The sequence below is a fragment of the Calidris pugnax genome, unplaced genomic scaffold (genome assembly GCF_001431845.1).
Source record: "Calidris pugnax isolate Ruff unplaced genomic scaffold, ASM143184v1 scaffold459, whole genome shotgun sequence".
Classification (NCBI taxonomy): Eukaryota; Metazoa; Chordata; class Aves; order Charadriiformes; family Scolopacidae; genus Calidris; species Calidris pugnax.
Window position 1 is genome coordinate 1,287,272 of NW_015091670.1, and position 9,865 is coordinate 1,297,136.

The following is a 9,865-nucleotide window of genomic DNA, read 5'->3' on the forward strand; positions in this document are numbered from 1 at the left end:
GCAGGGTGTATGGCTGCCGTGCTGACCCCCTGCCCAGCACGGGTACCTGACCTGTTCCTGGGGACTCCGTGCTGCCCGGTGCAGACACTATCCAGAGCTGGCGTCAGGGTGGCTGCCACCCCGGAAAAACATCCTGCCACCTCAGGACCCCAGAGCACCCGCTGACCAGCCAGCCTGAACGCACCGCTCAGCCTCTCCCGCTTAGCCTGGAGGTAATAGGATAACGCTGCCTCCATCTGTTTGTCTGGGACTGAGACGCTAATCGCCTCCCCGGCAGCCTCCCCTGCCCGCACCCCTGCCCATTCCTGCCGCCCGCCCGGCCCAACACAGGCAGAGTCGGGGAAGAGGTGCCAGGCAGCACCCAGCCAGGCAGCCACAGCGGGGACGCAGCGGAGCTGGACCCAGCCAGGCTCCTGGATCGGCCACAGCCTCCCAGACACCAAGAACCCTCCTCGTGTCCCACAGGCCTGGGCTGGGGCCGTAGCAGGGGAGGACGGTCCATCCCCTTCAGAGCCAGGAACAAAACCCTGCACAGGGATTGCCTTCCCCAAGCCCAGCTCCACGGGGCCCCGCTCCCGCTGGGATCTGCTGTTCTGCAGCAGAAAGAAGAGGAGCATGTCAGGGCGCTGCCTTCTGAGGAGTGACCTGCTGCAAGTGTTCAGAAACAATGCTGCCACAGCAATCAGATCTGGGCCCTGCAAGTCATGGATGAGCTCTGGGACCAGGCAGCACTGACTTCACTGAACACACAAGCCAGCAGAAGAAAAGCCTGGATCAATGCCCACATCTCAGCACAAACACCATTCATCCCCACCGCACACATTCCAAGGCTGCACCTGCCCTGCACTGGCAGCCGGTGCCGAGCCAACCAGCACAGCCCTGCGGGGAAGCACCCCTCGCCGCACCGCAGCCCCCCAGCCCAGCATGGCACCGCACGGCAGAGCGCGGCACAGCAACTCCCCTGCACGGAAACACGCAGCACAGCCCCCGCAGCGCAGCCCGCACAGCGCAGCCCCCGCGCGGAAACACGCAGCGCGGCCCCCGCGGCTCAGCCCACGCAGCGCTGCCAGCCCTGTACGGGCAGCCTGGGTTATCCGGGGAATCACAAGGTGAAGTGGCAATGCATTCCAGGGGTCCTGGAATGAGGCTGAGATGAGGCTCTGAAAGGAGCCTGCTGAAGCCAGAAAAAGCACCCACTATTCTTGCGCATTAGCATTTCGTGCTTCCTTTGTTTCACCCTCTGGTTTCCAAGTCTTCACCCTGAGGTTTGACACGCACAGCCTGCTGCGTGCCACAGCTCAGCCCGCCTGGGGCACAGGGAGAAGGGGCTGGCACCACCTGAGCCCAAGCCCCACGGAGGTGTCCATATGGGGTGCACGGGGGTCCCTGCCCTGAGATGGAACATGGCAAACATCTGCAATGAAGGGGGTTGGCAGGTCACAGCCTGGGGACGGGGGCAGGAGCTGGAGTCAAGTCCCAGCCCTGGTTGCACTGGTGCATGGGAGCAGGAGGTGTGAGCACACCCAGGTGTGCACACCTGGAGCAGAACAGCTCAGCCAGAGGCTCCACCGGCAGGAACCAGCCCATACCGTGCCAGGCAAGGGCTGGGCTCTGTGCTGGGCACCAAGAAACCCCTGTGGAGAGGGGAGAGAGAAGGCTGTTCAGAGGAGCACGCAGAGGCCAGGGCAGCACAGGACGCAGGGCAGGAGATTGCTCCCACCACCAAGCAAAGAACCTAAGGCGGGGGACAGACCAGCCCCAGGTCACGGGAAACGATTGTCACTCGCCACCTCCCATCCCCATGGGACATCTCTCCCCTACTGTTCCCCAGTGTGTCCTGCAGCTCAAGCTGCTTCTCCACCAGCTGCGGGCAGTAGCTTTCCCACTCCCCTCTCCCGTGTTGTCCCTTGTGCTTCCCTGTCCCCAGCGTAGCTCTCGCTGCCCTTCTCTCCCTCGGTTCCAGGCTCTGGCCCTACCACGGTCACAGCAAGCAGCTGCTGCATCCCTCCCCTGCCCACATCCACCTGGTGCCCTGGGAGGATAAATGTGCCACCCTTGCCCTCAGCCTGGCAACCTGGGGCTGGGGCATCCCCCATCTGATGCCCTTTGTGAGACATGAGCTCTGGCAGCTGCCAGCAATGGCACTGGGGGTTCACTGTGCACATCTGGGGCCAGCTGCCCTCACACCATGGCACCGGACTCCCCTGGGGTCAGCCTGACAGCAGCCACAGAGGCAGCGCCGAACACCTGAAGACTCAGTGCGACCAAAGAAAATGCTGCTCACAACGTGCTGCACGTTCGCACCCAGCGCCCACCCAGACTTGCCCTGGTCTGTAGAGCAGTCTGCAGGCAGCACCCAGTCCCGGAGCACAGCCCTTGGGTGACACAGTCACCAGCCACACCAGTGCTGGGGATGGGCAGCGCTTGCAAAGGCTCCGTTGTCCTCCGGCAGGGCAGGAAAAACCCCCGTTGCATGAGGAATATCCGAGCAGCCAGGGCACCACACTAGTGTGATGTCCAGGAACCTCTGAGACCAGTGGTACTTGTCCCAGACAGACAGCCTGGACCCCAGCTGGATGGGTCTGGGGGATCCATCAGAGGGGGCACCCTGGATCCAGCTGGACAGGCCCAGGCAGACCTGCTTCACCAGTCTCCCTGAGACCTTTCCCCTTGATGACTCCTCGAAGCACATCGCGTAGCAATGACCCACCCCTGACTCCTAACAGCTGCCACGTCACCTGCAGCCCATCTGAATATGTCATGTCCCCTCCAGCCTCAGCCCTGCCATCCTTTGCCAGTCCTCACAACCCCCATTTCTGCCCCCAGCTCTCCACGAAGCTTCCCTCGAGCACCACAGCCAGGTCCCCGTCCCCATTGTCCCAGACTTGGGGGACAAGGCTGCAGGATCCTCACCAGCCTGAGCCCTCTCCCCACTGCCTGCCCTCGGGAGGCCCAGGGTGTTTCTGATGGCAGGAGGGGAAGGACAGAACAGCACTTACCTGAAATGACTGTCACGGGCTCGGGGTCACAGCACTCCTCCCTCTTCATCAACCTGCGGAGAACAGAGAGCAAGGAGAGCATCAGCACAGCGCAGCGCCCACAGGGCCCCCGGGCACACAGCACCCATGCAGACAGCAGATCCAGCCTGCAGCAGAGCCCTCAGGGCTGGGAACAACAGCATCCCCAGAGCAAACCTCCTACAGGACACCAGGAGAGAGGGAAGGTCACCTGCAGCTTGCACCATCACTTGCCACCCCACCGCAGAGCGTCCCTGACCCCCCTGTGCCCGAGCCCTCCTGCCCACAAGGGGCCATCCTCGCCCCTTGGACTGGCACTTCTGCTGCCCCCCGGGGAGAGCCACAGGGGCTCTGCCCCTTCCCAGGCGGGCTGGGGGACCAGCAGCCCCCTGCCTCCGCTGGCCACACAGCACAGCTTGGCAAGGGGAATGCAGCTTCCCGAGGAAACAGCCCTGGCCCAAGCACCAGGAAAGGCAGATGCAGCCACCCTGGGTCAGGGGGGTCCTCCTGCACCTCTCCTGCCCTGGGTTGGGGGGGGGTTCCTCCTGCACCTCTCCCACCCTGTGTCACCCGCTGCCGGGCAGGGTCCTGGGCAGGCTGGAGCTGAAATGCCAGCAATGCTAAGGATCAGCTCCTCCGCAGGGTCAGCCCTCTAGTCTGGGACAAGCAGCAGGGTTCCAGGGCCCAGCTGTGCCCATCTCCAGAAGATGACATGGGAAGCGCCCCAGGCTACATTCAGGAAGCGCTACGGGCGGCCAGGAAAAGAGAACAGGGTATCCATAATGTGTCTGCTCTCTTATGTGCTGGAAACGTGTACGGTCTCTCTCCCTGCTTCTCATTAAAGATCCTTTCTGGGTGAGTGGTTGAAATGGCTGCTGTGTTGTAGAAAATTAAAAATGTATGACTTGGGATTTCTTGGAGCACGCCCGTTGCGCTGCAGCTGGTGTCGGTGAGTGCAAGGTGCTGGGGGGGAAGGGGCCGCCGCAGGGATCCCGGCTCTGCGAGCGCTGGCGGGGTGACACGCAGGCAGCTGGGGTGCCACCAGGCTTTAAACATTTCATAAGATACACTCCAGCCTCCCCTGGCAGGAGGATCACAGACACTGCGATGCACCTGGAAAACTCAGCAGCTATTGTGTGCCTCTGTAAAATGATGCTGCCCAGGTCCCAGCGGGGCCGCAGCACGATGCTCCGGACACAGCTGCCACTGCCCCACTGACTCCCCTCACCAAAAAAAGCTCGTGGGACACCGCTGCCATGAAAACAGAGGAAACCCACCACAGCTGTGCATGTAGGACCTAAAGAAAACAGCACCTCGCACTGTGAACACCAAGGCTGACCGGCAGTGGGGCAGGGACTGCTGTGCCTGTGGGGAATTGGAGCCTCAGCAAGCACAGCCTTGCAGGGCTGAGGGGTGACACCCCTGGGCACAGGGACCCCGACACAGCCTCCCTCCCACCTATGCACCACACAAAATCCCTCATTACAGCACAGAGCGTGGTCCGGCGCCAGGCCAGGGCACAGAGCAGCCCCAACCCCTCCCGCCCCACGGCTGCCAGCAGTGCCAGGGGATTTGGTTGCTGCACTTGGGAAGCTGGGATGAGGGGGCCGGTGGCGCAGTGCTGCAGAGCAAGAACTCCCCATCCACCAAAGGCACCTCCGGCAGCCCCTGCTCCCGGCTCCCTCTGCCGCCTCCAGCCAGCCTCAGCCCGGGGAGCCGGGGGGTTCAGCTGGAGCAGCGTGGCTACAGCTACTTGTCACCACAGGCAGCAAAACCCCAGCACCCCAGCACGCCTGGTGGCCCGGCCCCACACCCCCTGGGCCTCCGCACGGGCATCAAATGGACATCTAACCAAATGCCCCACACGTGGCAGCCATCTGGAGTGCGGGAGCCTTCCCCAGAGGCGCACCAAGACCCCAGGCTGTGATGGCTGCAGGGACAGCCCCGGGGAGCCAAGCTGTGAGCCCCCAGAAGCAACTTGTCCCTCACCCAGCCAAGCACCAGCTGCCCCTCACCACTGTCCCCCGGGCATGGGGGCACTGGGGCAGCCCTGGTAGCACCAGAAGCCAAACGGGCGCCCGAGCACGTGGGGAATAGGTGCCCACACAGCCATCACCCTGCGCACAGCCCCACGCGTCTAAGGGGTGCAGGACTGGGCACCAGTGCTCCCCGGGGAAATCCACAACCAAGGGGACTCGGAAACAGGAGGCAAGAATGACCAAAGGGCAAGAGAAACTGTCTTCAGAAGAGAAAGGAAAGAGTGGAGATTGCTGCCTTAGAAGGAGGCAAATAGGAAGGGACACAGATAAAAGGCTGTAACATCCTGATCAGTCTGCAGAAAGGGGACGACGCTTCTGCTCTTTTCATCTCACAGCATGAGGGCAGCGGAAAATGTGGTGGGATCTCGCAGCAAGAGAAGGAAATAGTTCCCCACATCACCCATGACTAGATGGTGTCACTCATGGCCACAGGAAGCCCTTGAGGCCCAGAACCCAGAGTTCCCAGCCAGATCTAGAGGTTTCTGTGGCTGAGGACGCCAACCCAAATTACCAGCAGCAGCAAACCTGGCAAGGCCATGCAGCCCCTCGGGCAGGCTCTGCTGGTGTCCAGGAACATCAACCCTCGGTGCAGGCAGCGGGTCCCCAGCCAGTCCCCAACGCCCCAGGGCAGTGCCAAAGGTGAGCCAGGGCAGCGAGAGGGTCCCCAAGGGTGGCCCTGAACTGCAGGGTGGCTCCCAGCACCAGCCTTGCTCAGTTTCCAGCAGGAAGGATCTTCCTTCTGGCTCCCCACTAACTCCATCCCAGCCTCACCTCCAGAGCAGATCTGGGCCAGCACAACCTCCTGAGCTCCTTCTGAGCTGGGCCTCTCAAGGACCATCTTTTCTGTCCTCAGGTGAGGAGGACCCGGTGGAACACTGACCATGGGAATCTGCATCCAGCAACGTCAAAGGCACCGATCTGCTCGGGAAGCAGCTCAGGAGATAAATTAAACGCTTATAACATGAGCGTCTTCTCCCAACCCTGATAACAGGCAAAGGAGATTTATGAGTTTATTATTGGACCTGATAAATTAAACTCCTCACTGAAGAATAAATTATGCAGATGATCTGCGATGTATTTAGACTGCAGCTTGCACACCGCCAGGATCCGAGCCCTGGCAGTCCCTGAGGATCCTGCTGTCTGTGGAGCCAGAGGGGCCTTGTTCAGACTGGCAGGGAGAGCTCCAGGGAGGCTGTTAGTCCTCCTGCTCATGAATGGCAATTCTGCCTTTCCCCTTTTGCTTGTCTAAGTCTGACTCTTTTATCACAAGTGTCCAGATTCCCTGCTTTTCATTCAGCATTTTCCCTTTCCGGGATAAGAGGCGCCGACTGCAGACTCACAGCAGCCACAGCTGCTGGTCCCCAGCAGTCTGACAAACATGACATGATCAGAAATGACAAGTCACTGGAAGCAAAACTGTCCCCAAGACAGAACTGGGAGCTAGGAAGCATCTGGAGACTCCTATCTCAGGAGGGTTGTGGGAATGCCTCTCTGCACAGCGGGATGTCCACGGGGTTATGATACGGCAGATGGGACACACACAGATGCCTGGGATCAGGGTTCTTACCGGGGATATATGCCCATTTCTGCCTCCTGAGGTCTCCTGGGGCCCTTACCCTGCTTGCTCCCTCTCTCAAGCATCGTCAAGGAGTCCATTCCAGCTGCTCCAGACAAGGAATGCCTTCCCGTCCCGTCGAGCCTTCCCTGGCAATGGGGCAGCCACAAGCTCTGGCCAAGGGCTGTGGTGCCACAAGCAGACACCCCTGCCCATCTCTGTGCAAGCCCAGGCTCAGCCACTGGACTCACCACACCGCAGCCAAACAGCCGTGGTAGCACGGCACTGCCTGGCACAGCCTGGCTCAGCACAGCTGCTCCAGGGGGCTGCGGGACTCGGGCTGGAGGTGAGCAGACAGTCAGGGGGAGCTGGACTATGCCCATCATGTCAGAGCAGGCTCCTGTCACAGCCCCAGGGATCTGTGACCCTGCAGAGCAGCAGGAGAGATGGAGGAAGGGGTTCAGTCCCCGAGGCGCAGCATGCAATGTCCTGTATCCCCATGCACGCCGGGAGCCATAGTCCCTTCCTACCGAGGCCAGGAAACATGACATGATGCTGTAAGGAGGTGGCTGAGCCCCCGCGGAGCCTCCCCCGCTCAGGGGAAGGTCCCCGGGCAGCCCTGCCTGCGCCCGGCTTCCGCCAGCACCGAACAATAGCGTCCAGGGCCGAGCGCCTGCGGGGCCGCCGCGTTTCCTGCCATTCTTTGCACTCCCCTGAGGATGTCTATAAAAAGCAGAAGAATCCAGACCTGGAAGTCTAAACCACTCCTTAAATAAGCCAGGAATGCCAGCCTCTCCCCGGGGAGGGAGCCCCACGTCCCCAGGGGGAGCAGCTGTAGGGAGGTGGGACACAGCCCGGGACCCCGCGGTTCCGTCCGGGGGAGACGCACAGCCCTGAACCAAACGGCCCCCTCGGGTTTCTTGGTGCCAACAAGGCCCAGCCAAACACCAAACCCACCCCTGCCCACCCAGGTCTCTCTGCTGTTCCGGAGCTTGCAAAGTCATCCTCCTTGGCATGAAAGAGCAACTCAAAGGATCAGGTCCTTCCAAACAAGCAGCCCCTGAGAGCAGGGTCTGGGCTGGAGCATCGCCCGGCCCCGCCATGGGGGCTCTTGGCAAGGAGAGGCTCCTTGTGGGGCACACACATCCTAGGGCTCAGCTCTGCTTGGGGAGGGGCTGGTGGTCCCCCCTGCACCGTCCCCGGCTCTGCACAGCCCCATTTTCCCCCCCAGGTCACCCGTGCAGTCACGGCTGAGCGCACACGGCATCCAGAGTCACCAACTCACTGAGCTGCTGGCGCTGCCGCCAGAGATCGTTCAATATTTAATGACAGACGAGTCTCCAGATCGACCTGCTTCTTGGGTTTCCAACGTCCCGTCCCCCCGCTGCTCCCGGCGAGGTGGGCAGCCCGACTGGGGGAACCGGCACAGACCCCCCAGCCCTGAACGTTTGGGCTGATCCTGGGGAGACCTTCACAAAGCCGGTGCTGCCTCCCCTTCCCACGCTGCCAACGGGAGCCAAGGCTCTCATGAACCAGAGCTTTTGCCTGTTGTCACAGTTACAGCAGCTCAGCTGCATTTAGGAGTGGGATGGCAATTTACTCTTTGTACTCGTTTTAGCTGCATGGCCTCCCCCTGCTCGAGGCCTGCTGTGGTGGAGGGGATTCCTGCCCCCGAGGGGGCACTGCCAGGCCCCCGAGGCGGCCGAGCCCCCACTGCACCCCACGGCTCCTGCTCCTGTGAGCCCGGTGCCAGGGGCAGAACCCGACCACCAAATGCCACCTCCCGGGCTGGCAGTGGGCATGAGCTCAGGAAGGAGGCAGGCAGGGGGAGCTCCTTGCTGCCCGGGAGGGGACCCTTTCCCTGCCCCACAGCTCTGCTCCCAGCTTGTCCCAGTTGCCCCCACAGCCCCTCCTTGCCCCCACGCAGAGGGAGAGCAGGGCAGGAGCCAGGAGCGCCGCTGGCCCTCCCAACGCGACCTCCCAGCTGTGGCCATCCCTGCAACATTCCTCATCCCAAGGGCAGCGCCCGGAGCAGCTCCTCTCCCACATCCCCACCACACGTGCCCCTGCCCTGGCTCTTACGGAGGAGCTCGGCTCTACCCCAAACCCCGCCGCCAGCCCCCAGCCCAGCTCTGCAGACCCCCCCCTCCCACAGCTCTATGCTGTGCTCCAGGGCAGGACCCGCTTTGCCATTGCCCCCCAGCTCCTGCGGTGCCTCCATCAGAGACCCTCACCCTGCCGGGATGCCACAGCTTGACAAGGCGGGCAGGAGACCCCAGCCTGCCACCCCGGCCCCCTCCCCACCCCACGGGCACCCCACAGCCCAATGCCCGGCTCCTCACCGCTTCCGCACGCGTGCCTCACCATTTGCATGTGCATTTACGCACTCGGGTGCGGAGGCAGCAGCAATAATTTTTAGCTGGTGGAAATCTCAGCAGAATATTCTGTAGCGGGCTGCTCGTGTGTCTGTCGGTGTGCACCTCCAGAACACAATAGTGGTTTAAGTGAACAATGCAGTACAAAACACAAACAGTGCAGATATGCATTATTCATATCATAATACTACCAATATTAAGAATACTTAGGTGTTATATGAATATTTAGTTGTTACATGCTGTACAACAACAGCAAAAAAAGGTTATTATCTGAAAAAAGGACCTTGTAATAATCTCCTTTGTGCCCGTTTTTGCCCTCAGCCCCTGTTGCCACATACCTGGCGGGTTTGGCAGAGTCAGCAGAGTCTCCACTGAGGGCTACTGTGCAGGTGCAAAATGCACAAGAACTTTGCAATGCATTTAAGTGTTAGTATAACAAAGAAATTACAGAAATTTGGGATGCATTGTCTCCATCACCCACAGGTCACTGCTGAGACAGAATGACAAGGGAAGCTTTTAGCCAAGTCTATCAAGTTCCTGGGGGAAAGACCCCACCATGCCCCAGCAAGAGCCATCCCTGTCCCCACACTGTCCCCTGGCAAGTTGAGCCCCGAGCCTCATTGCGGGCAAGCAAGCAATGCCTGCACCCCGTGCAGTCCCCAGCCCCAGGGTCTCCAGCTCCCCCTCTCAGAGCATGGGGGTCTTGTGCCACCTCCCCACCTGCAAGGGCCGCAGGCAGCGTCGCTCGGCCAGCCCTGACTGACCGAGAGCATCCCGGGCAAGGGCGCTCGCCAGGAGACGGAGAGCAAGAGAGGAGCAGAGCCCAGGCCCTCAGCTCCCCTCCTGCGACCCAGGACCCCGGTACAAACCCACAGCAAA